This window comes from Pteronotus mesoamericanus, unplaced genomic scaffold, assembly GCF_021234165.1.
Source record: "Pteronotus mesoamericanus isolate MK-2021 breed Mesoamerican mustached bat unplaced genomic scaffold, CSHL_Meso_final scaffold_31, whole genome shotgun sequence".
Classification (NCBI taxonomy): Eukaryota; Metazoa; Chordata; class Mammalia; order Chiroptera; family Mormoopidae; genus Pteronotus; species Pteronotus mesoamericanus.
The window spans coordinates 33,553,432-33,581,010 of NW_026555312.1; the positions used below are offsets into that span (position 1 = coordinate 33,553,432).

At 41.1% G+C, this 27,579-nt stretch overlaps 1 pseudogene; it reads left to right on the top strand.

The window, feature by feature from the left end:
* Positions 1-27,579, top strand: part of LOC129085594 (RING finger protein 11-like) — a 52,502-nt pseudogene that overhangs the window by 465 nt on the left and 24,458 nt on the right.

The following is a 27,579-nucleotide window of genomic DNA, read 5'->3' on the forward strand; positions in this document are numbered from 1 at the left end:
AAAAAAAAAGAAAATGAGAAAGCAAGTGAACTTGTCTGAATCCAACAGGTCACCACAAATCAGCATCCTGGGCTATAATAGACACCTCAGTCCAGCGAGGACCCAATATAGGAGTGTTTTGTAATTCCATCACAATGGTGTTTTATGAGGTCAGAGCAAGAAATAAATCAGTCACAGCTAGGGATAAAACTAGAATGGTTTTCTCTCTGGTCTCATGACAGTTTTACTCTGGAAAAAAAATAAATAAAAGGACCTCCAAAAAACTTTTTTTAATGTAGGATATCAAAGATTGATGTTTATTATAAATGAAAATCTGTAAGATGCAAAAAAATAAATAAATGAATAAAAATGAAAAATCAGACTTATTCTTACATTCCAGGTCTCAGTTCAAATATCATCTGCTTAGAGAGGGCTTCCTTGATCCACCCATTTCCACCTGCCTCACCCAGACTATCACATCTGTCATCTTCATAGCACTGACCCTAGTGTACCTGATTCTTGTTTACTGTCTGTCTTTTCCATGAAGGAAGGAGCATAACCATAGCATTTACTGTGTTTTTATCACAGAGAGTGGCAACAAAATAAATATTAATAAATGTTTGTTCACTAGATTAATAAAAGAGTTTGGGGGAACAAAAGGAAATATCATGACTGGAGACTTTGCCGCGTTGCTACACACAGTGGCTGGAAGAGGAGCAAAGGCAAATTTGGCTGACACTGGCCCTCATTGTTTAGAAGGCTGGACACTCCCACTGGTTTTGGCATGTATGGGATTCTGAGAGAGGACTTTTGAAACAGAGTGCTCAGGGAAGCAAAGAGGCAATTGGTTCCTTCCCCTACCCTTGGGTGGGGGGCATGTCAATGGTAGCCAGTGCAGGCCTATGAGTGAAGGCCTGGGGCACAAACTCCAAAAACTGCCTGGAGGTGGACAGAGACTGGAGACCAGCTAAGCCACCTACATTTATGAAACTTTTGGGTGGCAAAAGTCCTGGCGCAACCTTAAACTGAGCTGGCAGAGGCTGACAGGGCTATTTTTCTTTGGGTGTTGTAGATGATACAGGCTTTGAGGCAGAAACTTACTGTTGTTTCCAAAGACTTTGGTGATAATAGTCAGCACTGTGAACAGACTTTTTTTCTTGTGTTTTTTTCAGTTTCTGAATCTATGTAGTAGTTGTAATGACAAATATTTAAATTGGTATTTTTGATGTAATACTCTGACTTTCCCATTCCCCTTACTTTTGTTACCTAGATATTTTAGGCAGAAAGTTGCCATTAAATAAGATTCCTTTCCTTTCCACCAAACTCCATCTTTGGAGATTGGTCTGGTAGTTAGTGAGCAGTAGAAAACCCCTTACTGGTTGGGTTCGATAACAAAAATGACTCATAAAGACTCTTTAAAAATTTCATGTATGTCCTCATTCAGCTTTTAAGGCAGATATGATAAAAAAGAGGAAAGCTGAAGTCTGGGATTCCAATTATTTGGGTGTTCGGTGAGCCTGAGGAAAAGCTAAATGGAAGGAGCCTTTCTGTAAAGGTTAAAGAAGATTACTCATCCTTTCCTCTAGTTGTACTTACTAAAGGATGCAATGAATTTGGATCTACAATGAGGCAGCAAGGTATTAAAAATTGTTTTTTATTGTATTTTTTTCTGTTGCCATATATTCCCCTCTACCCATTTCCCCATCACCCACACTCCTCCTCCACCCCATGAACATCACACTGTTGTCCACATCCATGAGCCCTTTTTTTGCTCAATTCTTCTACCCCCTAACCCCCCAACCAAGAGCTGTCAGCATGCTCTCTCTCTATGAGTCTGTCTCTATTTTCCTTGTTAGTTCAGTTTGTTCATTAGATTCCATATATGAGTGAAATCATATGGCAATTATCTTTCTCTGACTGGCTTATTTCACTTAGCATAATGTTCTCCAGGTCCATGCATGTTACTGCAAAAGGTAAAATCTTTTTTTATGGCCAAATAGTAATCCATAGTACAAATGTACCATAGTTGTTTTATCCATTCATCTACTGATGGACACATGGGCTGCTTCCAATTCTTGGCAATTGTATGTAAAACTTCAATTAACATAGAGTTGCTTATATTCTTTTGAATTAGTGTTTCAAAACTAATTCTTTGGATATATTCCCAGAAGTAGAATCACTGGGTCATAAGAAAGATCCATTTTTAATTTTTCTAGGTATCTCAATACTGCTTTCCACAATGGCCGCACTAGTCTACATTCCCACCAACAGTGGAAAAGTGTTCCCCTTTCTCTGCATCCTCACCAGCACTTGTTTGTTGACTTACTGATGATAGCCATTCTCAGTGTGGCTTTAATTTGCATTTCTCTGATGATAGCGATGTTGAGTATCTTTTCACATGTCTATCTGTAATGGATGTCAGCTGGGAGATGGGAGACACAGAGCAGGGCCATTGAGAGTTACTTTGCATATCAATAGCCGGCTAACTTCATAACTATATGCATAAGTAGTTATTTTGCATATAAATAATAGCACATCAGTCTCACAGCCTGAGTGGGGCCAGAAGACTATGCATAACTTTAACCCATGATGTAAATGGCAGGCAGCTCCTGCCTCCCGCCTCAATCCCGCTTACAGTGCCTGCAAGGGAGTTTGGAGATGATTTGCTCCATGCCATGGGGCCACACCTGCCTGGAATAATTATGGCAGCCAAGAAAGGCAGAGAATATAGGAGTGTTAGGAGGTGTAGTCAATTGTGGGAGGAGTCGTAAATATGGTCATGGAGGAGGTTCCAGGCTAAGATTTAAACTAAAGATGGGAGGCCACAAGGAATGGGCATGGGGTTGTGGGGGAGGACAATGCAAGACCATGTGGGAAGAAAAGGGGTGAAAGGATACTTGCAGGTGGGCCACGAGGAGGTGCCACATTGTTTAGATTAAGAACTGGAGATTGCAACCACACAGTTGATGGTGCTGGGGACAGCAGGAGGTCTGCCCAGCCAAGCTGGGAGGAACTGGGAGTCTAACTGAGCTACAAACTTCTATTTCTTTTCCTGAGATATGGTACCCCTGACTGGTCTGACTGGGAAAAAGAGGGAAGGCATTGTGTGTGTTAGTGAGTGTTTTAAATTGGGAGGGGCTTGTTTCAGTAACAGTATCTTGGCTGCTAAATGGGTCCATTCTGTAACATATTGGTCATCCGTAAGCCCACTTTGGAGAAGTGTTTATTCAGGTCCTTTGCCCATTTTTAAATTGGATTCTTTTTTGGTGTTGCGTTTTATAAGTTCTTTATAAATGGATATTAACTTCTTATCAGATGTATCAGTGAATATGTTATCCCATTCTGTGGGTTGCCTTTTTATTTTATTGATGATTCTTTTTGCTGTACAAAAACTTTTTATTTTGTTGAAGTCCAAGTTGTTTATTTTTTCTTTGTTTCCCTTGCCTGGGGAGATATATCTTATAAAATATTGTTATGAGCAATGGCGGGATTTTGCTATCTATGTTTTATTCTAGGATTTTTATGCTTGTGGGTCTAACATTTAAGTCTTTGGTCCATTTTCTATTCATTCTTCTGTGTGGTCTAGTTTCATTTTTATGCATGTATATGTCCAATTTTCCAACACCATTTATTGAAAAAACTATCTTTAGCCCATTGTGTGTGCTTACTTCTTTAGTCAAACAATAATTGACTATAAAGATGTGGGTTTATTTTTGGACTCTTTATTCTGTTCCATTGATCTATGTGTCTGTTTTGATATCAGTTCCCTGCTGTTTTGGTTACTATGGCTTTATACTATAGTTTGATACTAGGTAGCATCATTCCTCCAAATTTGTTGTTCTTTCTCAACATCATGTTGTTATAAAGTGCCTTTTGTCACCCTTAATATAAATGTAAATATACATTTTGAAATATTTGTTCTAATTCCCTAAAATAAGCCATTGGGATCTTGATAGGAATTGTGTTAAATATATAGATCACTTTGGATAGTATGGACATTTTAATGATATTACTTCTTCCTATCCATAAACATGGTATGAGTTTCCACTTATTTGTATCTTCCTCAGTTTTTTTTATTAATGTCTAATAATTTTCCATGTGCAGGTCTTTTCCATCCTTCATTAGATCTATTCCTATATTTTATTCTTTTTGAAGCAATTATAAATGGAATTGTTCTCTTAATTTCCCTTCCTGATTATTCATTATTGGCATATAAAAACTCAGCTGATCTGGATAATAATTTTGTATCTTGCTACTTTGCTTAATTCATTTATCAGCTCTAGTAATTTCTTGGTGAAATATTTGGGGTTCTCTATGTACAATACCATGTCATCTGCAAAGAAAGACAGTTTTAATTCTTCTTTTCAATTTGGATGTTTTTTATTTTTTCTTCTTGTCTGATTGTTGTGGCTAGGACTTCCAATATATTGAATAAGAGAGGTGAAAGTGGATATCCCTGGTTTGTTCCCAATCTTAGGGGAATGCTTATAGTTTCTGTTTGTTGAGGATGATTGTGGCCAAGGTTTTGTCATATGGCCTTTATCATATTTAGGTATGTTTCAATTATTCCCACTTTGCTTAGATTTTTATTCATAAATGGATGCTGGATTTTATAAATATTTTTATGCATCTGTTGGTATGATCATGTGGATTTTAGTTTTTATTTTGTTTATGTGGTGTATCACATTTATTGCTCTTTAAATGTTGTACCACCCTTGCATTGTGTATGATCTCTGTGACGTATAGCTGTTTGCGATGCTAATATTTTTTGAGGATTTTATTAAGCTTCTGTGTTCATCAGGGATATTGGCCTATAATTTTCTTTTTCAGTAGTGTCTTTATCTGATTTTGGAATTACGATAATGCTGGTCTCATAAGCTTGGGAGTCACTCCTCCTCTTGAATTATTTATTTATTTATATTTTAAAATCATGTTTATTCTATTACAGTTGTCTCAGTTTTCCCCTCTTTGCCCTCTTCCACCCATCCCACCCTGCCCTCCTTACCCACAGTCAATTCTGACTCTGTTGTCCATGCCTATGGGTCATTCATACATATTCTTTTTTTTAAATTTAATTTCTTTTATTGTTGTTCAAGTACAGTTTTCTCCATTTTCCTCACACCATTCCCCCTGCCCCTCGCATCCCTACCTCCCACCCTTGATCCTACCCCTTTTGGATCTGTCCATGTGTCCTTATACATTCCTTGATTACCCTTCCACTTTTTCCCCTGTTATCCCCTCCCCCCTCTCTTCTGGTTACCTTCAGTTTGTTCTTTATTTCCATGTCTCTGGTTATATTTTGCTTGCTTGTTTGTTCTGTTGATTATGTTACACTTATAGGTGAAATCATATGGTATTTGTCTTTCACCAACTGTATTTAACTTAGCATAATGCTCTCTAGATCCATCCATGCTGTTGAAAAGGGTAGGAGCTCCTTCTTCCTGCTGCATAGTATTCCATTGTGTAAATGTATCATAGATTTTTTATCCACTCATTTACTGATGGGTATTTAGTAATGGGCATTCCAACACTTGGCTATTATAAATTGTGCTGCTACAAACATTGGGATGTATAGGTTCTTCTAAATTGATGTTTCAGAATTCTTAGGGTATAATCCCAGCAGTAGAATTGTTGAGTCAAGAGGCAGCTCCATTTTTAGCTTGCTGAGGAAATTCTAAACTGTTTTCCACAGTGGCTGCACTAGCCTGCATTCCCACCAACAGTGTACTAGGGTTCCCTTTTCTCCACAACCTTGCCAGGACTCGATGCTTTTTTATTTGGTTGTGATGGCCATTCTGACTGGTATGAAATGGTATCTCATTATAGTTTTAATTTGCATCTTTCTGATGGTTGGTGATGTTGAGCATCCTTTCGTATGTCTCTGGGTCATCTGTAAGACCTCCTAGGAGAAGTGTCTGTTCAGGTCCTTTCCCCTTTTTTTTTAATTGGATTGTTTGTCTTCCTAGTGTGGAGTCGAGTGAGTTCTTTTTATGTTTTGGAGATCAAACCCTTGTCCGAGGTATCATTGACAAATATATTTTTCCACAGGGTTGGTTCTCTTTTCATTTTGATGATGTTTTCTTTAGCTGTGCAGAAGCTTCTTTTTTTTTAAATTTTAATTTATTTTTTCAAATACATTTGTCTCTGCCTCCCCACCACCACTTTCCCATACCCCCTCCCTGCTTTCCTCCCTCAGCTCTTCCCCTTTGGTTTTGTCCATGAGTCCTTGCTATATGTTCCTTGACTTTCCCCTTCCCTTCCTTTTCCCCGCCCCCCCTCCCGCCTTCCCTCTTGTCTCTGTTGATTTCCTTTCAGTGTTGCTGGTCTTATTTTCCTTGCATGTTTGTATTGTTGGTTAGATTCCACTTATAGGAGAGATCATATGGTATTTGTCTTTCAACCCCTGGCTTATTTCGCTTAGCAGATTGCTCTCCAGTTCCATCCATGCGGTCGCGAAGTTTAGTAGTTCTTTTTTTTCTCTGCTGCGTAGTATTCCATTGTGCATATGTACCATAATTTTTCAATCCAATCATCTACTGATGGGCATTTAGGTTGCTTCCAACACTTGGCTATTGTAAATGGTGCTGCTATGAACATTGGGGTGCATAGTTTCTTTGAATTGGCGTTTTAGTGTTCTTAGGGTATAGTCCCAGCAGGAGAATCACTGGATCAAAAGGCAGTTCCATTTTCAGCTTTTTGAGGAAATTCCACACTGCTTTCCACAGTGGCTGCACCAGTCTGCATTCCCACCAACAGTGTACTAGGGTTCCCTTTTCTCCACAGCCTCATCAGCACCTGTTGTTTGTTGATCTGTTCATGATGGCCATTCTCACCGGTGTGAGGTGGTACCTCATGGTGGTTTTGATCTGCATTTCTCTGATGGCTAGTGATGCTGAGCATCCTTTCAAATGCTTCTGGGCCCTCTGTATCTCCTCCTTGGAAAAGCATCTGCCCAGGTCCTTTGCCCATTTTTTGATTGGATTGTTTGTCTTCTTGGAGTGGAGTTGAGTGAGTTCTTTATATATGTAGGAGACCAAACCTCTATCTGATGTATCATTAGTGAAAATATTTTCCCATATGGTTGGCTCCCTTTTCATTTTGCTGATGTTATCTTTTTGCCGTGTAGAAGCTTCTTATTTTGATGAGGTCCCACTTGTTTATTCTTTCCTTTACATTCCTTGCTTTAGGAGACATATCAGTGAAAAAATTGCTGCGTGGGATATCTGAGAGTTTCCTGCCAATGTTCTCCTCTAGGACTTTTATGGTGTTGCGACTTATATTTAAGTCTCTTATCCATCTTGAGCTTATTTTTGAATATGGTGTGAGCTGATGATGCAATTTAAATTTTTTGCATGTAGCCGTCCAGCTCTCCCAACACCATTTGTTGAAGAGGCTATTTTTACTCCACTTTATGCTTCTGCCCCCCTTTGTCAAATATTAGATGCCCCTAGAGACCTGGGCTTATTTCTGGGCTTTTTATTCTGTTCCCCTGGTCTATGGGTCTGTTCTTGTGCCAGTACCAGATTGTTTGGAGTATGCTGGCTTTGTAGTAGAGTTTGATGTCCCGTATTGTGATCCCTCCTCCTCTGTGTTTCTTTCTCAAAATTGCTGTGGCTGTTCGGGGTCACTTGTGGTTCCATATAAAGTTTTGAAATGTCTGTTCTATTTCTGTGAAATACGTCATTGGTATCTTAATAGGGATTGCATTGAATCTATAAATTGCTTTGGGTAGTATGGACATTTTGATGATATTAATTCTTCCAATCCATGAGCATGGTATATGCTTCCATTTATTTGTGTCTTCCTTAATTTCTTTTTTCAATGTTGTATAGTTTTCTGCGTACAGGTCTTTTACATCTATGGTTAAATTTATGCCTGGGTACTTTAGTTTTCTTCTTGCTATATTGAATGGTATTTTTTTTTTCTGATTTCTTCTTCTTCTATTGCATGGCTGTTGTACAAAAATGCCTTTGATTTCTGAATATTGACTTTGTATCCTGCTGTTTTGCCAAATTCACTTGTTAGGTTGAGGAGTTTTTTGGTAGAGTCTACAGGGTTCTCTATGTACACTATCATGTCATCTGCAAACAATGATAACTTTACTTCCTCCTTTCCTATTTGGATGCCTTTTATTTCTTTTTCTTGTCTGACCGTTGTGGCTAGGACTTCCAATACCATGTTGAAAAGAAGCGGTGAAAGCGGACATCCTGGTCGTGTTCCTGATCTTACTGGGAAAGCTTTCAGTTTTTGCCCGTTGAGTATGATATTGGCTGTAAGTTTTTCATATATGGCCTTTATTATGTTGAGGAATGCCCCATTTATTCCTACTTTGCTGAGTGTTTTGATCATAAATGGGTGCTGTACCTTATCAAATGCTTTTTCTGCATCTATCATGATGATCATGTGATTTTTGTCTTTCCTTTTATTTATGTGATGTATCACATTTACTGATTTGCGTATATTGAACCATCCCTGCATCCCTGGGATAAATCCCACTTGATCGTGGTGGATAATCTTTTGAATGTATTGCTGGATGTGGTTTGCCAATATTTTGTGTAGGATTTTAGCATCTATGTTCATCATCGAAATTGGCCTGTAGTTTGGTTTCTTTGTAGGGTCTTTATCTGGTTTTGGGATCAAGGTGATGCTTGCCTCATAGAAAGAGTCTGGGAATCTTCCCTCCTCTTGGATTTTTTGGAATAGTCTGAGAAGGACAGGGGTTAGCTCTTCCTTAAATGTTTTGTAAAATTCTCCTATGAAAACATCCAGCCCTGGGCTTTTGTGTGCTCGGAGTTTCTTGATTACTGCTTCAATTTCCCCAGCTAATATCGGTCTGTTCAATATTTCTGTTTCTTCCTCTTTCAGTGTTGGGAGATTATACTTTTCTAAAAATTTGTCCATTTCATCAAGGTCTTCAAATTTCTTGGAATATAATTGTTCATAGTAGTTTCTGACGATCCTTTGTATTTCTGTGGTTTCAGTTGTTATTTCTCCTCTTTCATTTCTGATATTATTAATTTGGGTCCTCTCCCTTTTTTTCTTGATGAGTCTGCTTAATGGCTTGTCAATTTTATTTCTCTCTTCAAAGAACCAGCTTCTGGATTGGTTGATCCTCTGAATTGTTCTTTTTCATCTCTATGTCATTCAGTTCTGCTCTAATCTTGACTATTTCCTTCCTTCTACTTGCTCTGGGATTTATTTCTGGTTGTTTCTCCAGTTCTTGAAGTTGTAGTGTTAGGTCTTTTATTTGAAATGTTTCTATCATTTTTAGGTAAGCCTGTATTGCTATGAACTTCCCTCTCAGGACCACCTTTGCTGTGTCCCATAGGTTTTGGACTGATCTCTCTTTATTTTCATTTGTTTCCAGAAATTTTTTGATTTCTTCTCTTATCTCATTATTGACCTATTCATTGTTTAATAGTCTACTGTTTAGTCTCCATGAGTTGGCAAGTTTTTGAAGTTTCTCTTTGAGGTTGATTTCGAGTTTCAAGGCCTTGTGGTCTGAGAAAAAGTTTGGTATTATTTCAATTTTCCTGAATTTCCTGAGGCTTGCTTTGTATTCTGTCATGTGGTCTATCTTTGAAAAACTGCCATGAGCATTTGAAAAGAATGTGTATTTTTCTTCTTTGGGATGTAAGGTTCTATATATGTCAGTTAAGTCTCTTTGATTCAGTGTGTCATTCAGCGCCACAATATGTTTATTAATGTGTTGTTTGGAAGATCTGTCCATTTTTGACAGTGGGGTGTTGAAATCCCCTACTATCAGTGTGTTCCTGTCTATATCTTTTTTGAAGTCATCAATGATTTTCCTTATATATTTAGGTGCTCCTATGTTGAGTGCATATAAGTTTACAATGTTGATGTCTTCTTGATAGATTCTTCCATTAAGTATTATAAAGTGCCCTTCTGGGTCTCTCTTTATGGCCTTTGTTCTGAAATCTACTTCTTCTGATACTAGTATGGCAACCCCGGCCTTTTTCTCATGCCCATTTGCTAGGAATATTTTTTTCCATCCCTTTACTTTCAATCTGTGTAGGTCTCTTGCTTTGAGGTGGGTCTCTTGTAGGCAGCATATGTGTGGGTCATGCTTTCTTATCCATTCAGCTACCCTGTGTCTTTTGATTGGGGCATTTAGTCCATTCCCATTGAGAGTTATTACTGATAGAAAGTGATTCATTTTTTCTCTTTGTACCTGTGTTCCTCTCTCTCTCTCACTCTTTTCCTTCATCTGCTTAAACCAGTCCCCTTAGCATATCTTGGAGTGCTGGTTTGGTAGAGATGTATTCTTTTAGCCTTCTCTTGTCTGGGAAACTCCCTATTTCCCCTTGTATTTTAATTGAGAGCCTTGCTGGGTAGAGCAGCTTTGGCTGTAGGCCCTTGCTTTTCATGGCTTGGAATATTTGTTGCCATTCCCTTCTGACTTGTAGTGTTTCTGTTGAGAAGTCAGCTCCTAGGCATGTGGGGGCCCCCTTGTATGTTACTTTCTCCTTCTCCCTTGCTGCCTTGAGGATTCTCTCTTTGTCTTTATAGTTGCCATTTTAATGATGATGTGTCTTGGCATGGACCTCTTTGAGTCCCTCTTGAGTGGGGTCCTCTGTGCCTCCTGGATCCATGAGAGCCTTTCTCTCCTCAAATTAGGGAAATTTCCATCATTACTTTTTGAGGAGGTTCTCTATCCCTTGTTCCTCTTCTCCTTCTGGTATCCCTATTATATGGATATTATTGCGTTTCAAGTTGTCCTGCATTTCCCTAAATGCCTCTTCATTCTTTTTGAGTCTTTTCTCCATTTCTTGTTCTTTCTGGGAGCTTCTTTCTACCTTATCCTCCATCTCACTGATTCAATCCTCGGCTTCATCCAGCCTGCTTTGGATTCCTTCTACTGTGTTCTTCAATTCAGAAATGGTATTCTTCATATCCTCTTGTGTCTTCTTGAGGGTTTCTATGTCCTTCTCCAGGCTGATATAGATTGCTCTAAGATCCTGATAGTTTCTCTGCAGTTTCTCATAGTTAAGCTTGAGCTGGCTGAGCTCATTGAGCTTCCTTAGAACCATTGTTTTGAATTCAGTATCTGATAGTTCCCTTGCTTCTATTTCTTTTAGCTCTCTCTGTGGGGAGTCCCCTTTTCCACTCATTTGGGGGAACTTCTTTTTCTTCCCATTTTTGTGAGAGTCTGTTAAGTATTTTTGTCCTTTACTTTTCTTTCTGGGCCTGCCTCTGATGATGTCAGTTGTTGACCCTATAGGACCTTGGGTTGTTTGTTTGAGACTTCCAGGAGCCTAATGTCTGTGTCTGACTCCTGCTTGGAGCAGCTCTGTGACCCCTTCGGTCAGGGCTGGGCTATTTTTTGGGATCTCTCTGCACGCTCATGCTGGCTCCTTGAGCGTGCTCCCGGCGCGGGCGGATCCCCCGCCTGCCTGGCCTCGCATGTGCCTGCCCCAGACCAGGGGGCTTATTCGAAACCTCACGTACTCATCTAGCCCCTCTGGCCGGTGAGCTCCCCTGCAATGGTCAGCATAGGGTCTTCTATTGTGCGTTTTTCCCGCTTTTGGCTCTTGGGTGCATTGCTTGCACTCGCCAAATGGGGACTACGGAAATGGGAGGAAGTCAGCTCCAGGACTCTCCGGTTAATCCTGTCTCCGGTCTCTCCTCCAGGGACTCTGGACAGCTCTGTGACCCCTTCAGCCGGGGATCTACTAATTTTGTGGGCCGCTCAGCGATTGCAGGCGGGCGGGTCAATTTACGCCTGCCCTTGCCGCTCTGTGCGCTCCCTCTCAGGCCCCATAGGTTCCAATCTGTGGGAGGCCTTGCTGGCGGGTGCAAGCTTTCGCCAACCCTCGCCGGTCACTCGCCGCAAGTGTGCACGCCTGCACTGGGTGGTTTTGGGGTGTCTATATGTGCTTTTCAGCTTTTGAATCTTTGAGGTTGTGGCCTCTTCCCATGCAATGGAGACTATGGCAAGGAGAAGGAGTCGGGACTCCCCGGTTCCTCCTCCCATGCTTTCCCCAACAGCTCCGTTTCTAGTCTCTCCTCATGGGTCTCTGTGCAGTTCTGTGACCCCTTTGGCCAAGGCTCCACCACCTGTGTGGACTGTGTTTCAATCGCAGGCAGTCTGGTTCCTGTGCACCCCTCTTCTGCCTCTTTGGGGGCGCATGTTTCCAGCCCACAATGGAGACTACGGAAAGGGGAGGGTGTCAGGGCTCCCTGGTTCCTCCTCCTGTTCTTTCCCCAATGCCTCCATCTTCAGTCTCTCCTCTAGGCTCTCCCAGCCAGTCTGCACTCAGTCCCCCAGCTCACATGCACAAGCTGTGCGCAGAGTGCACAAAAGGCTGGTTAGTTGATTCCCTTATGCCTGAGTGAGATGGTAGCTGCAGAGTGGGAGGCGTGCCATCACTGGGGCTCCTCCAGCCGCCGTGTCAATTCTCTTCACAAGGTTTTCCTCACCAGTCTTTTCCCAGGCACCAGCCTACCCTGCTGCCGCCTCTACCCATAGATCAAGGAGGGTGGCTGCCACTGCAACTTTTGCGTTGGCCCTTTAAATGTCTCTTTGCATCCCCAGCCACCTGTCTCTGGCAGAGAGCGCCCCTAAGCTTTTCGGGGTTGCGTTTTGTCTGTATTTTCTTGGTTTTAGCTGCTGTAGTGTAGGGGTCCCTGTTTATGATTCAGACCCCATTCTTCTCGGGGGGAGCTAACTGGCCATTTCAATGTCCCTCTGGTGCTAGTGCCTGTGGGCACCCAGCCCACCCCCTCAAGCCTCCACCACACTTCTCACCCATTGGGATGTGTGAGAGTCGAATCCACTGTCCGCGGCTCCAAGGCTCCTCTCCCACTATCGTTTCATTGTTTTCCAGGTGATTACTCCACTATTTAGTTGCCATTCCAGTTTGGTCTTGGGAGGAGGTCAGCGTGACTCCCATTCACTCCTCTGCCATCTTCTCTCCCTCCTCCATACATATTCTTTGTTTAGTTCCTTCTTCTTTCCACCATTGTCTTCCTTCCCCATCCCCTCTGGTCACTTTCAGTCTGCTCCATGCTTCCTTGCCTGTGGTTTATGTTGTTCGTTAGTTTATTTTGTTGAATAAATTTCACTTATATGTGAGAACTTATGGTATTTGTCTTTCACCAACAGGCTTATTTCACTTAGCACAATATTTTCCAGTTCTATCCACGTTGTCTCAAAGGTAGGTGTAGCTTCTTTCTTTGTTTTAAATGCAGATTGATTTTATTTATTTTTTAAATGCCAAAATCCATTATAAAATATTAAAAAATTTAAATCCATTATTTGTCTCAGCAATTAAAACATGACACCAGCACAGAAATAATAAGTAGATCAATGAAATATAATGAGCATTCTAGAAACAAATGTATATATCTACCAATGTAATATACCATAAAATTGATATTTCAAATCAATGGGGGAAATAAGGATTAGTCAACTAATAAAGTACATGGACACTATTACTTGAAATAAAACAAATATAGAGCACTATTTCACACATTATACAAAAAATATTCAGGTGAGTTAAAGATCAATATGTAAAACCTAAGGAGTTTTAGGAGAAAATATAAACTAATATTTTTCTTACCCTGAAGTAAAATATTCAAACCCAGAAGCTATAAAGTAAAATATTGACAATATGACTATATTGAATATTTAAGACTATGTAGTAATATACATATAAAGAAAAGTGAAAGGACAAGTAATAGAATTGGAAAATATTTGTCACTCATCTAAAAAAGGGTTAATAGTTTTGGGGTTTTATAGGGAAAAAATTCTACAAATATTTAATCAAAAAATGGATAAAGAATACCAAAAAGTCATTTAGAGCTTTTTAAAAATAACAGAAATAGGCAAGGAATATACAAAAACAGGTTTAGTTTCAACAAATAATAAAGGAACAATTGAAATCACACATCATTGTCACATTCAGATTAATAAGTATTAAAAATGTTGGTAATCTCAAGCATTGGTGACTGTGTAAGGAACTGGCTTTCATAGACATTTTTTCTTCATCTTCTTAAAGCAGTCCCTTTAGCATATCTTGCAGTGCTGGTTTGGTGGAGGTGTATTCTTTTAGCCTTCTTCTGTCTGGGAAACTCCTTATTTCGCCTTCCATGTGAATCGAGAGCCTTGCTGGGTAGAGCAGTCTTGGTTGCAGGCCTTTGTTTTTCATGACTTGGAATAGTTCTTGCCATTCCCTTCTGGCTTGGAGTGTTTCTGTTGAGAAGTCAGCTGCTAGCCGTACAGGAGCTCCCTTATATGTTGCTACCTGTTTCTCCCTTGCTGCCTTTAGGATTCTCTGTTTGTCTTTGATATTTGTCATTTTAATTAGGATGTGTCTTGGAGTGAACTTCATTGGGTTCCTCTTGAATGGGACCCTCTGTGCTTGCTGGATTTGTGTGACATTTTCTCTCCTCATATTAGGGAAGTTTTCCATCATTAATTTTTCAAACAGGTTCTCTATTCCTTGCTCCTCTTCTTTTCCTGGTATTCCTATTATATAGATATTATTATGTTTCAGGTTGTCCTGCATTTACCTAAATGCCTCTTCCTTCTTTTTGAGTCTTTTTTTTTTTTCATTTTCTTGCTCTTTCTGGGAACTTTTTTCTACCTTATTCTCCAGCTTGCTGATTTGATCATCTGTTTCATCTAGCCTGCTTTTGACTCCTTCTACTGTGTTCTACAATTCAGAAACTGTATTCTTCATTTCCTCTTGTCTCTTATTGATAGTTCCATGTCCTTTTTCATGCCGATATAATTTGCAGTAAGTTCCTTGTAGTTTTGCAGTAGTTTTTTGTAGTTCTGAGTTCAGGAAGCTCATTTGAGTTTCCTTAGAATTGTGTTTGGGAACTCAATACCTGATAGTTTACTTGACTCTATTTCATTTATTTCCCTTTCTGTGTATTGCTCCTTTCCCTTTGACTGGAGCGTGTTTCTTTGTGGGAAAAGTCTTCCCATTGTGAGACCTTTTTCCTTGTGCTTCTTTAATTGATCTGTCTTGAGTTCTTGACTTTGTGGTGTGAACTTCTATGGTAGGAGGTCATTGTTTTTTTTCTTTCTGTATCTGATGATGTCAGATGTTGACCCTGTGTGACCTTAGGCCATCTGTTCAAGACATTCAGGAATCTGGAGAGAAAAGATGGCAGAGGAGTGAATGGAAGCCATGCTGACCTCCTCCAAAGACCAAACTGGAATTTTGACTAAATAGTGTAGAAATCACCTGGAAAACAATGGAACGATAAAGGGAGAGGAGCCTTGGAGCTGCGGACAGACAGTGGAATCAACTTCCACACATTCAAATGGGTGAGAAGTGTGGTGGAGGCTCCAGAGGGTGAGCTAGGCACCCATGGGCACCAGCACCGGAGGGACATTGAAACGGCCAGTTGGATCCCTCTGAGGAGAATAGGGTCTGAATCATAAACAGAGACCCCTACACTACAGCAGCTGAAAACAGGAAAATACACAGAAAAAACAAACCCAAAAGCTTAGGGGCGCTCTCTGCTAGAGACAGGTGGCTGGAGATGCAAAGAGGCATTTAAAGGGCCAACGCAAAAATTTGCCATGGCAGCCGCCTTCCTTGATCTCTGGGTAGAGGCGGCAGGAGAGTGGGCTGGTGCCTCAGGAAAGATTGGTGAGGAAAACTTTGTGAAGAGAACTAAGATGGTGGCCTGCGGACCCCGTGATAACTCAGCTCCCACTCTGCAGCTACCATCTCGCTGAGAAATAAGTAAATTAATAAACCTGACTTTTGCATCCTCCGCATGCAGCCTGTGCCTGTGTGAGCTGGGGGCTGAGTACAGACTGGCTGGAAGAAATAGAGGAGGATCCCTGGCCAAAGGGGACACACAGCTACATAGAGACCCTTGAGGAGAGACTGGAGATGGAGGCATTGGGGAAAGAATGGGAGAAGGAACCGGGAAGTCCTGACTCCCTGCCCATTCTCTAGTCTCCATTGTGCACAGGCAGGCCATGCTCCCAAAGAGGCAGAAGCAGGCGCACGAGCCAAATGCTTGCGATTACAACACGGTCCGCAGAAATAGTGGCTCTCTGGTTGAAGGGGTCTCAGAGCTGCCCAGAGACCCTAGAGGAGAGACTGGAGACAGAGGCATTGGGGAGTCCTGGTGCTGACTCTTCCCCAGTCCATGATCTCCATCTTGCTCAGGCAGACAACTCCCCTGAGTGACAGCAGCCTATAAAGGCATGATAGGCACTGCTCCTCCCTGTGGTGCCTAAGCTTGACAGAGGAGGACAGAATGACCAGACTGACAATCATAGGATACAGACACAGAGAGTAGATTCCTGGAAGGCTCAAACAAATGACCCAAGGTCAGATAGGGTCAGCAAATGACATTATCAGAGGCAGACCCAGAAAGAAAAGTAAAGAAAAAACAAATAAATAAAAAGACCCACCTACTACCATAGAAGTTTAATCTACAACGTCAGGAAATCAAGACGGATCAATTGAAGATGCAAAAAAAAAAAAAAAAAAAAGACTTTCAAAAAAATTGGAAGAAAAGTTCCTCCCAAATGACAGGAAAGGAAGAATCCCCACAGAGAGAGCAAAATGAAAGAGAGGCAAGGGAACTATCAGATATTGAATTCAAAACAATGGCTATAAGGAAGCTCAATGAGCTTAGCCAGCTCAACGATAACTATGAAACACTGCTGAGAAACTATCAGGAACTTATGGAAAACTATATAAACCAGGAAAAGGACATAGAAACTATAAAGAACACTCAAGAGGATATGAAGAATACCACTTCTAAATTGAAGAACACAGTAGAAGGGATCAAAAGCAGGCTAGATGAAGCAGAGGGTCAAATCAGCAAGCTGGAGGATAAGGTAGAACAAAGCTCCCAGAAAGAACAAGAAATGGAAAAAAGACTCAAAAAGAAAGAAGAGGCACTTAGGGTAATGCAGGACAACATGAAATGCAATAATATCAGCATAATAGGGATATCAGAAGGGGAAGAAGAAAAGCAAGGAATAGAGAACCTCTTTGAAAAATTAATGATGGGAATCTTCCCCAATTTGAGGAGAGAAAAGGTCTCATGGGTCCAGGAAGCACAGAGGTCCCCATTCAAGAGAAACCCAATGACACCCACTCCAAGACACATCATCATTAAAATGGGAAATACTAAAGAAAAAGAAAGAATCCTAAAGGCAGCAAGAGAGAAACGGGTAGTAACTTACAAGGGAGCCCCAATACCGCTAGGAGCTGACTTCTCAACAGAAACACTCCAAGCCAAAAGGGAATGGCAAGAACTATTTCAAATCATGAAAAACAAAGGCCTGCAATCAAGACTGCTCTACCCAGCAAGGCTCTTGATTCACATGGAAGGAAAAATAAGGAGTTTCCTAGACAAAAGAAGGCTAAAAGAATACATCTCCACCAAACTGTCACTTCAAGATATGCTAAAGGGATTGGTTTAAGAAGATGAAGGAGAAAAAAAGATGGCGGAGGAGTGAAAGGGAGTCACACTGACCTCCTCTCAAAACCAAACTGGAATTGCAACTAAATAATGGAGTAATCACCTGGAAAGCAGTGGAGCGATAGTGGGAGAGGAGCCTTGGTGCCGCGGACAGCGGATTCGACTCTCACACATCCCAATGGGTGAGAATTGCGGTGGAGGCTCGAGAGGGTGGGCTGGGTGCGCACGGGCACTGGCACCAGAGGGACATTGAAACAGCCAGTTAGCGTCCCCCCGGGAAGAACGGGGTCTGAATCATAAACAGGAACCCCTAAACTACAGCCGCTAAAGCCGAGAAAATACAGACAAAACGCAACCCCAAAAAGCTTAGGGGCACTCTCTGCCAGAGACAAGTGGCTGGGGATGCAAAAAGACATTTAAAGGGCCAACGCAAAAGTTGCAGCGGCAGCCACCCTCCTTGATCGCTGGGTACAGGCGGCAGCAGGGTGGGCTGGTGCCTGGGAAAAGACTGGTGAGGAAAACTTTGTGAAGAGAACTGACTCTGCGGCCGGTGGAGCCCGGGTGATAACGCACTTCCCACTCTGCAGCTACCATCTCGCTCAGGCATAAGGGAATCAATTAACCTGCCTTTTGTGCGCTCCGCACACAGCTTGTGCGCCTGTGACCTGCGGGGCTGAGTGCAGACTGTCTGGGAGAGCCTTGAGGAGAGACTGGAGACAGTGGCGTTGGGGAAAGAACGGGAGGAGGAACCGGGGAGTCCCGACTCCCTCCCTGTTCGGTAGTCTCCATTGTGGGCTGGAAAGGCGCGACCCCAAAGAGGCAGAAGCGGGGCGCGCATGAACCAGACTGCCTGCGATTGAAACGCAGTCCGCACAGGGGTTGGATCCTCAGCCGAAGGGGTCACAGAACTGCCCAGAGGCCCCTGAGGGGAGACTAGAAACGGAGGCATTGGGGAAAGAACGGGAGGAGGAACCGGGGAGTCCTGACTCCTTCTCCTTGCCGAAGTCCCCATTGCGCGGGAAGAGGCCACACCCCCAAAGAGCCAAAAGCCGAAAAGCAAACATAGACACCCCCAAAACACCCAGAGCAGGCGCGCACACTTACGCCGAGTGACTGGCGAGGGTTGGCGAGCGTGTGTGTGACCCACCCGGGCTGGCAAACGCTTGCACCTGCCGGCAAGGCCTCACACAGACTGGCACCCATACGGCCTGCGAGGGATTGCACAGAGGGGCAAGGGCAGGCGTAAATTGACCCGCCCGCCGCGATTGCAGAGCGGCCCACAAAATAAGTAGAGCTGCCCAGAGTCCCTGGAGGAGAGACCAGAAACAGGATTAACCGGAGAGCTGATTTCCTCCCATTTCCATAGTCCCCATTTGGCGAGGGCAAGCAACGCACCCAAAGAGCCAAAAGGGGGAAAACACACAATAGAAGACTCTAAACTGACCAGTGCCGCGAAGCTCGCGTGCCAGGGAGGTCAGATGAGCACGGGAGGTCGCGAATAAGCCCTCTGGTCTGGGGCAAACACATGCGAGCCCAGGCAGGTGGGGGACCCTGCCGCGCTGGGAACGCGCTCAAGGAGCTCTCGTGAGAGCGCAGAGAGATCCCAAAAAATAGCCCAGCCCTGACCGAAGGGGTCACAGAGCTGTTCCAAGCAGGAGTCAGACACAGGCATTAGACTCCTGAAAGGCTCAAACAAACAACCCAAGGCCCTATAGGGTCAACAACTGACATCATCAGAGGCAGGCCCAGAAAGAAAAGTAAAGGACAAAAATACTTAACAGACTCTCACAAAAATGGGAAGAAAAAGAAGTTCCCCCCAAATGAGTGGAAAAGGGGACTCCCCACAGAGAGAGCTCAATGAAATAGAGGCAAGGGAACTATCAGATATGGAATTTAAAACAATGGTTCTAAGGAAGCTCAATGAGCTCAGCCAGCTCAAAGAGAACTATGAGAAACTGCAGAGAAACTATCAGGATCTTACAGCAAACTATATCAGCCTGGAAAAGGACATAGAAACTATCAAGAAGACACAAGAGGATATGAAGAATACCATTTCTGAATTGAAGAACACAGTAGAAGGAATCCAAAGCAGGCTGGATGAAGCTGAGGATCGAATCAGTGAGATGGAGGATAAGGTAGAAAAAAGCTCCCAGAAAGAGCAAGAAATGGAAAAACGGCTCAAAAAGAATGAAGAAGCATTTAGGGAAATGCAGGACAACCTGAAACGCAATAATATCCGTATAATAGGGATACCAGAAGGAGAAGAAGAGGAGCAAGGGATAGAGAACCTCCTCGAAAAAGTAATGATGGAAAATTTCCCTAATTTGAGGAGAGAAAGGCTCTCATGGATCCAGGAGGCACAGAGGACCCCACTGAAGAAGGACCCAAGGAGGTCCACTCCAAGACACATCATCATTAAAATGGCAAATGTCAAAGACAAAGAGAGAATCCTCAAGGCAGCAAGGGAGAAGGAGAAAGTAACATACAAGGGGCCCCCGATACGCCTAGGAGCTGACTTCTCAACAGAAACACTCCAAGCCAGAAGGGAATGGCAACAAATATTCCAAGCCATGAAAAGCAAGGGCCTACAGCCAAGGCTGCTCTACCCAGCTAGGCTCTCCATTAAAATAGAAGGAGAAATACGGAGTTTCCCAGACAAAAGAAAGCTAAAAGAATACATCTCTACCAAACCAGCACTCCAAGATATGCTAAGGGGACTGGTTTAAGCAGATGAAGGAAAAGAATGAGACGGAGAGGAACACAAGTACAAAGAGAAAAGATGAGTAAGTTTCTATCAGTAATATCTCTCAATGTGAATGGACTAAATGCCCCAATCAAAAGACACAGGGTAGCTGAGTGGATAAGAAAACATGACCCACACATATGCTGCCTACAAGAGACCCACCTCAGAGCAAAAGACCTACACAGATTGAAAGTAAAGGGATGGAAAATAATATTCCAAGCAAATGGACATGAGAAAAAGGCTGGCATTGCCATACTTGTATCAGACAAAGTCGATTTCAAAGCAAAGGCCATAAAGAGAGACCCAGAGGGGCACTTTATCATACTTAAAGGAAGAATCTATCAAGAAGACATCAATATTGTAAACTTATATGCTCCCAATATAGGAGCCCCCAAGTTTATAAGGAAATTGTTGGATGACTTCAAAAAAGATATAGATAGCAACACACTGATAGTAGGGGATTTCAACACCCCACTGTCCAAAATGGACAGATCTTCCAAACAAAACATTAATAAACATATCGTGGAGCTGAATGAAACACTGAATCAAAGAGACTTAACTGACATATATAGAATCTTACATCCCAAAGAAGAAAAATACACATTCTTTTCAAATGCTCATGGCAGTTTTTCAAAGATAGACCACATGATAGGACACAAAGCAAGCCTCAGTAAATTCAGGAAAATTGAAATAATACCAAACTTTTTCTCAGACCACAAGGCCTTGAAACTCGAAATCAAACTCAAAGAGAAACTTCAAAAACTTGGAAACTCATGGAGACTGAACAGTACACTTTTAAACAATGAATGGGTCAATAATGAGATAAGAGAAGAAATCAAAAAATTTCTGGAAACAAATGAAAATGAACAGACAACTGTCCAAAACCTATGGGACACAGCAAAGGCGGTCCTGAGAGGGAAGTTCATAGCAATACAGGCTTACCTTAAAAAGATAGAAACATTTCAAATAAAAGACCTAACACTACAACTTGAAGAACTGGAGAAACAACAACAAATAAATCCCAGAGCAAGTAGAAGGAAGGAAATAGTCAAGATTAGAGCAGAACTGAATGACATAGAGACAAAAAGAACAATTCAGAGGATCAACCAATCCAGAAGCTGGTTCTTTGAAAAGATTCATAAAGTGGACAAACCTTTAAGCAGACTCATCAAGAATAAAAGGGAGAGGACCCAAATTAATAATATCAGAAATGAAAGAGGAGAAATAACAACTGATACCACAGAAATACAAATGATCATCAGAAACTATTATGAACAATTATATGCCAAGAATTTTGAAAATCTGGATGAAATGGACAAATTTTTAGAAAAGTATAATCTTCCAACACTGAAGGAGGAAGAAACAGAAAGCTTGAACAGACCGATAACAGTTGGGGAAATTGAAGCAGTCATCAAGAAACTCCCAGCACACAAAAGTCCAGGGCCAGACGGTTTCCCAGGAGAATTTTACAAAACATTTAAGGAAGAGCTAACCCCTGTCCTTCTCAGACTATTCCAAAAAATCCAAGAGGAGGGAAGACTGCCAGACTCCTTCTATGAGGCCAGCATCACCCTGATCCCCAAACCAGATAAAGACCCTACAAAGAAAGAAAACTACAGGCCAATTTCGCTGATGAACATAGATGCTAAAATCCTCAACAAAATATTGGCAAACCGCATCCAGCAATACATTCAAAAGATTATCCATCACGATCAAGTGGGATTCATCCCAGGGATGCAGGGATGGTTCAATATACGCAAATCAGTAAACGTGATACACCACATAAATCAAAGAAAAGACAAAAACCACATGATCATCTCGATAGATGCAGAAAAAGCATTTGACAAGGTACAGCACCCATTTATGATCAAAACACTCAGCAAAATGGGAATCAATGGGGCATTCCTCAACGTAATAAAGGCCATATATGAAAAACCTACAGCCAATATCATACTCAACGGGCAAAAACTGAAAGCTTTCCCACTAAGATCGGGAACACGCCAAGGATGTCCGCTCTCACCGCTTCTTTTCAACATCGTATTGGAAGTCCTAGCCACAGCGGTCAGACAAGAGAAAGAGATAAAAGGCATCCAAATAGGAAAGGAGGAAGTAAAACTATCATTGTTTGCAGATGACATGATAGTGTACATAGAGAACCCTGTAGACTCTACCAAAAAACTCCTCAACCTAATAAGTGAATTTGGCAAAACAGCAGGATACAAAGTCAACATTCAGAAATCAAAGGCGTTTTTGTACACCAGCAATGCAATAGAAGAAGAAGAAATCAGAAAAAATATACCATTCGATATAGCACGAAAAAAGATAAAGTACCTAGGGATAAATTTAACCAAAGACACAAAAGACCTGTATGCAGAAAACTATACAACATTGAAAAAAGAAATTAAGGAAGACACAAATAAATGGAAGCATATACCGTGCTCATGGATTGGAAGAATTAATATCCTTAAAATGTCCATACTACCAAAAGCAATTTATAGATTCAACGCAATCCCTATTAAGATACCAATGACGTATTTCACAGAAATAGAACAGACATTTCAAAAATTTATATGGAACCATAAACGACCTCGAATAGCCGCAGCAATTTTGAGAAAGAAACACAAAGTAGGAGGGATCACAATACCGGACATCAAACTCTACTACAAAGCCACTATACTCAAAACAATCTGGTACTGGCACAAGAACAGACCCATGGACCAGTGGAACAGAATAGAAAGCCCAGAAATAAGCCCAGGTCTCTATGGACATCTAATATTTGACAAAGGGGGCAGAAGCATAAAATGGAGCAATAACAGCCTCTTCAACAAATGGTGTTGGGAGAGCTGGATGGCTACATGCAAAAAATTGAAATTGGATCATCAGCTGACACCATACACAAAAATAAACTCAAGATGGATAAAAGACTTAAATATAAGTCGCAACACCATCAAAGTCCTAGAGGAGAACATTGGCAGGAAACTCTCAGATATCCCACGCAGCAATTTTTTCACTGATATGTCTCCTAAAGCAAGGGACATAAAGGAAAGAATAAACAAGTGGGACCTCATGAAAATAAGAAGCTTCTGCACGGCTAAAGAAAACATCAGCAAAATGAAAAGGGAGCCAACCATTTGGGAAAATATATTTGCTAATGATACATCAGATAGAGGTTTGATCTCCAAGATATACAAAGAACTCACTCGACTTTACTCCAAGAAGACAAACGATCCAATCAAAAAATGGGCAAAGGATCTGGGCAGATGCTTTTCTAAGGAGGAGATACAGAGGGCCCAGAGGCATTTGAAAGGATGCTCTGCATCACTAGCCATTAGAGAAATGCAGATCAAAACCACCATGAGGTACCACCTCACACCGGTCAGAATGGCCATCATAAACAGATCCACAAACAACAGGTGCTGGCGAGGCTGTGGAGAAAAGGGAACTCTAGTCCACTGTTGGTGGGAATGCAGACTGGTGCAGCCACTATGGAAAGCAGTGTGGAATTTCCTCAGAAAGCTGAAAATGGAACTGCCTTTTGATCCAGCGATTCCCCTGCTGGGACTATACCCTGAGAACACCAAAACGCCAATACAAAAGAACCTATGCACCCCAATGTTCATAGCAGCACAATTTACAATAGCCAAGTGTTGGAAGCAACCTAAATGCCCATCAGTAGATGATTGGATCAAAAAATTATGGTACATATACACAATGGAATACTACGTAGCAGAAAGAAAAAAGAAGTACTAAACTTCGCAACAGTATGGATGGAACTGGAGAGCATCATGCTAAGCGAAATAAGCCAGGGGGCGAAAGACAAATACCATATGATCTCACCTATAAGCGGAACCTAACCAACAATGCAAAGAAGCAAGGCAAATATGGCCAGCAACACTGAAAGGAAAAGAAATCAACAGAGACAAGAGGGAAGGGGGGGGCAGGGAAAGGGAAGGGAAGGGGAAAGTCAAGGAACATATAGCAAGGACTCATGGACAAAACCAAAGGGGAAGAGCTGAGGGAGGGAAGGTGGGAGGGGGCAAGGGAAAGGGGGGGGGGGAAGGCAGAGACAAATGTATTTAAAAAGTAAATAAATTAATAAAAAAAAAAAAAAAAAAAAAAAAAGAAGATGAAGGAAAAGAGTGAGAAAGAGAAGAACACAGGTACAAAGGGAAAAAATGAGTAAGTACCTAATGATAATAACTTTAAATGTAACTTGATTAAATGCCCCAATCAAAAGACAGAGGATAGCTCAATGGATAAGGAAACATGACCCACACATATGCTGCCTACAAGAGACCCACCTCAGAACAAAAGACTTACACAGATTGAAAGTAAAGGGTCAAAAAAAAAATCCAAGCAAATGGGCAAGAGAAGAAAACAGGGGTTGCAATACTTATATGAGAAAAAATAGATTTCAAAACAAAGTCTATAAAAAGAGACCCAGAGGGACACTTTATAATACTTAAAGGAAGAATCCATCAGGAAGACATAAACCTTGTAAACTTATATGCACCCAACATAGGAGCACCCAAATATATAAGGAAAATCATTCATGACTTCATAAAAGATATAGACAGCAACACATTGACAGTAGGGGATTTTAACACCCATTGTCAAAAACAGACCGATCTTTCAAACAAAACATCAAAAAGGATATCACGGAGCTGAATGAAGCACTGAATCAAATGGACTTAATTGACATATATAGAACCTTACATCCCAAAGAAGCAAAATACACATTCTTTTCAAATGTGCATGGAACTTTTTCAAAGATAGACCACATGATAGAATACAAAGCAAGCCTCAGAAAATTCAGGAAAATTGAAATAATACCAAACTTTTTCTAGGGACACAATGGCTTGAAACTGGAAATCAAACTCAAAGAGAAACCTCAAAAACTTGCAAACTCATGGAGACTGAATAGTACACTATTAAACAATGAATGGGTCAATAATGAGATAAAAGAAGAAATCAAAAGTTTCTGGAAAGAAATGAAAATGAACAGACAATAATCTGAAACCTATGGGACACAGCAAAGGCAGTCCTGAGAGGGAAGTTCATAGCAATACAGGACTATCTAAAAAAGATAGAAACATTTCAAATAAAAGTCCTAACACTACAACTTCAAGAACTGGAGAAATAACCAGAAATAAATCCCAGAGCAAGTAGAAGGAAGGAAATAGTCAAGAATAGAGCAGAACTGAATGACATAGAGACAAAAAGAACAATTCAGAGGATCAACCAATCCAGGAGCTGGTTCTTTGAAAAGATAAATAAAATCAAGAAGCCTTTAAGCAGACTCATCAAGAAAAAAAGGGAGAGGACTCAAATTAATAACATCAGAAATGAAAAAAGGAGAAATAACAACAGAAATACAAAGGTTGTAAGAAACTATTATGAACAATTATATGCCAAGAAATTTGATAACCTCGATGAAATGGACACATTTCTAGAAAAGAATAATCTTTCAACATTGAAGAAGGAAGAAGCAGAAAGCAACAGGCCAATAACAGCTGGGGAAATTGAGGCAGTAATCAAGAAACTTCCGGCACAGAAAGGCCCTGGGCTGGACGGTTTCAAAGGAGAATTTTACAAAACATTTAAAGAAGAGCTAACCCCTGTCCTTCTCAGACTATTTCAAACATTCTAAGAGGAGGGAAGACTCCTAGAGTCTTTTTATGAGGCCTGCATCACCCTAATCCCAAAACCAGATAAAGACCCTACAAAGAAAGAAAACTACAGGCCAATTTCGCTGATGAACATAGACGCTAAAATTCTCAACAAAATATTGGAAAACTGCACTTAGCAATAAATTAAAATGATTATCCACCATGATCTAGTGGGATCCATCACACGAATGCAGGGATGGTTCAATATATGCAAGTCAATAAACGTAATACATCGCATAAACAAAAGGAAAGACAAAAACCACATGATCATCATGATAGATGCAGAAAAAGCATTTGATAAGGTACAGCACCCATTTATGATCAAAACACTCAGCAAAATGGGAATAAATGGGACATTCCTCAACATAATAAAGGCCATATATGAAAAACCTACAGCCAACATCATACTCAAAGGGCAAAAACTGAAAGCTTTCCCACCCAGATCGGGAACATGACAAGGATGTCCACTTTCACTGCTTCTTTTCAACATGGTATTGGAAGTCCTAGCCACAACGGTCAGACAAGAAAAAGAAATAAAAGGCATCCAAATAGGAAAGGAGGAAGTAAAGTTATCATTGTTTGCAGATGACATGATAGTGTACATAGAGAACCCTGTAGACTCTACCAAAAAACTCCTCAACCTAACAAGTGAATTTGGCAAAACAGCAGGATACAAAGTCAATATTCAGAAATCAAAGGCATTTTTGTGTACTAGCAATCGAATAGAAGAAGAAGAAATCAGAATAAAAATACCATTCAATATAGCAAGAAGAAAACTAAAGTACCCAGGCATAAATTTAACCAAAGATGTAAAAGACCTGTACGCAGAAAACTATACAACATTGAAAAAAGAAATTAAGGAAGACACAAATAAATAGAAGCATATACCATGCTCATGGATTGGAAGAATTAATATCATCAAAATGTCCATACTACCCAAAGCAATTTATAGATTCAACAGAATCCCTGTTAAGATACCAATGACGTATTTCACAGAAACAGAACAGACATTTCAAAACTTTATATGGAACGATAAATGACCCTAAATAGCTGCAGCAATTTTGAGAAAGAAAAACAAAGTAGGAGGGATCACAATACCGGACATCAAACTATATTACAATGCCACTATACTCCAAACAATCTGGTACTGGCACAAGAACAGACCCATAGACCAGGGGAACAGAATAAAAAGCCCAGAAATAAGCCCAGGTCTCTAGGGGCATCTAATATTTGACAAAGGGGGGCAGAAGCATAAAGTGGAGTAAAAATAGCCTCTTCAACAAATGGTGTTGGGAGAGCTGGATGGCTACATGCAAAAAATTTAAATTGCATCATCAGCTGACACTATACACAAAAATAAACTCAAGATGGATAAGAGACTTAAATATAAGTCGCAACACCATCAAAGTCCTAGAGGAGAACATTGGCAGGAAACTCTCAGATATCCCACGCAGCAATTTTTTCATAGATATGTCTCCTAAAGGAAAGGACGTAAAGGAAAGAATAAACAAGTGGGACCTCATCAAAATAAGAAGCTTCTGCATGGCAAAAGATAACATCAGCAAAATGAAAAGGGAGCCAACTGTATGGGAAAATATATTTGCTCATGATATATCAGATAGAGGTTTAATCTCCAAAATATATAAAGAACTCACATGACTCCACTCCATGAAGACAAATGATTCAATCAAAAAGTGGGCAAAGAACCTGGGCAGATGCTTTTCCAAGGAAGAGATACAGAGGGCCCAGAGACATTTG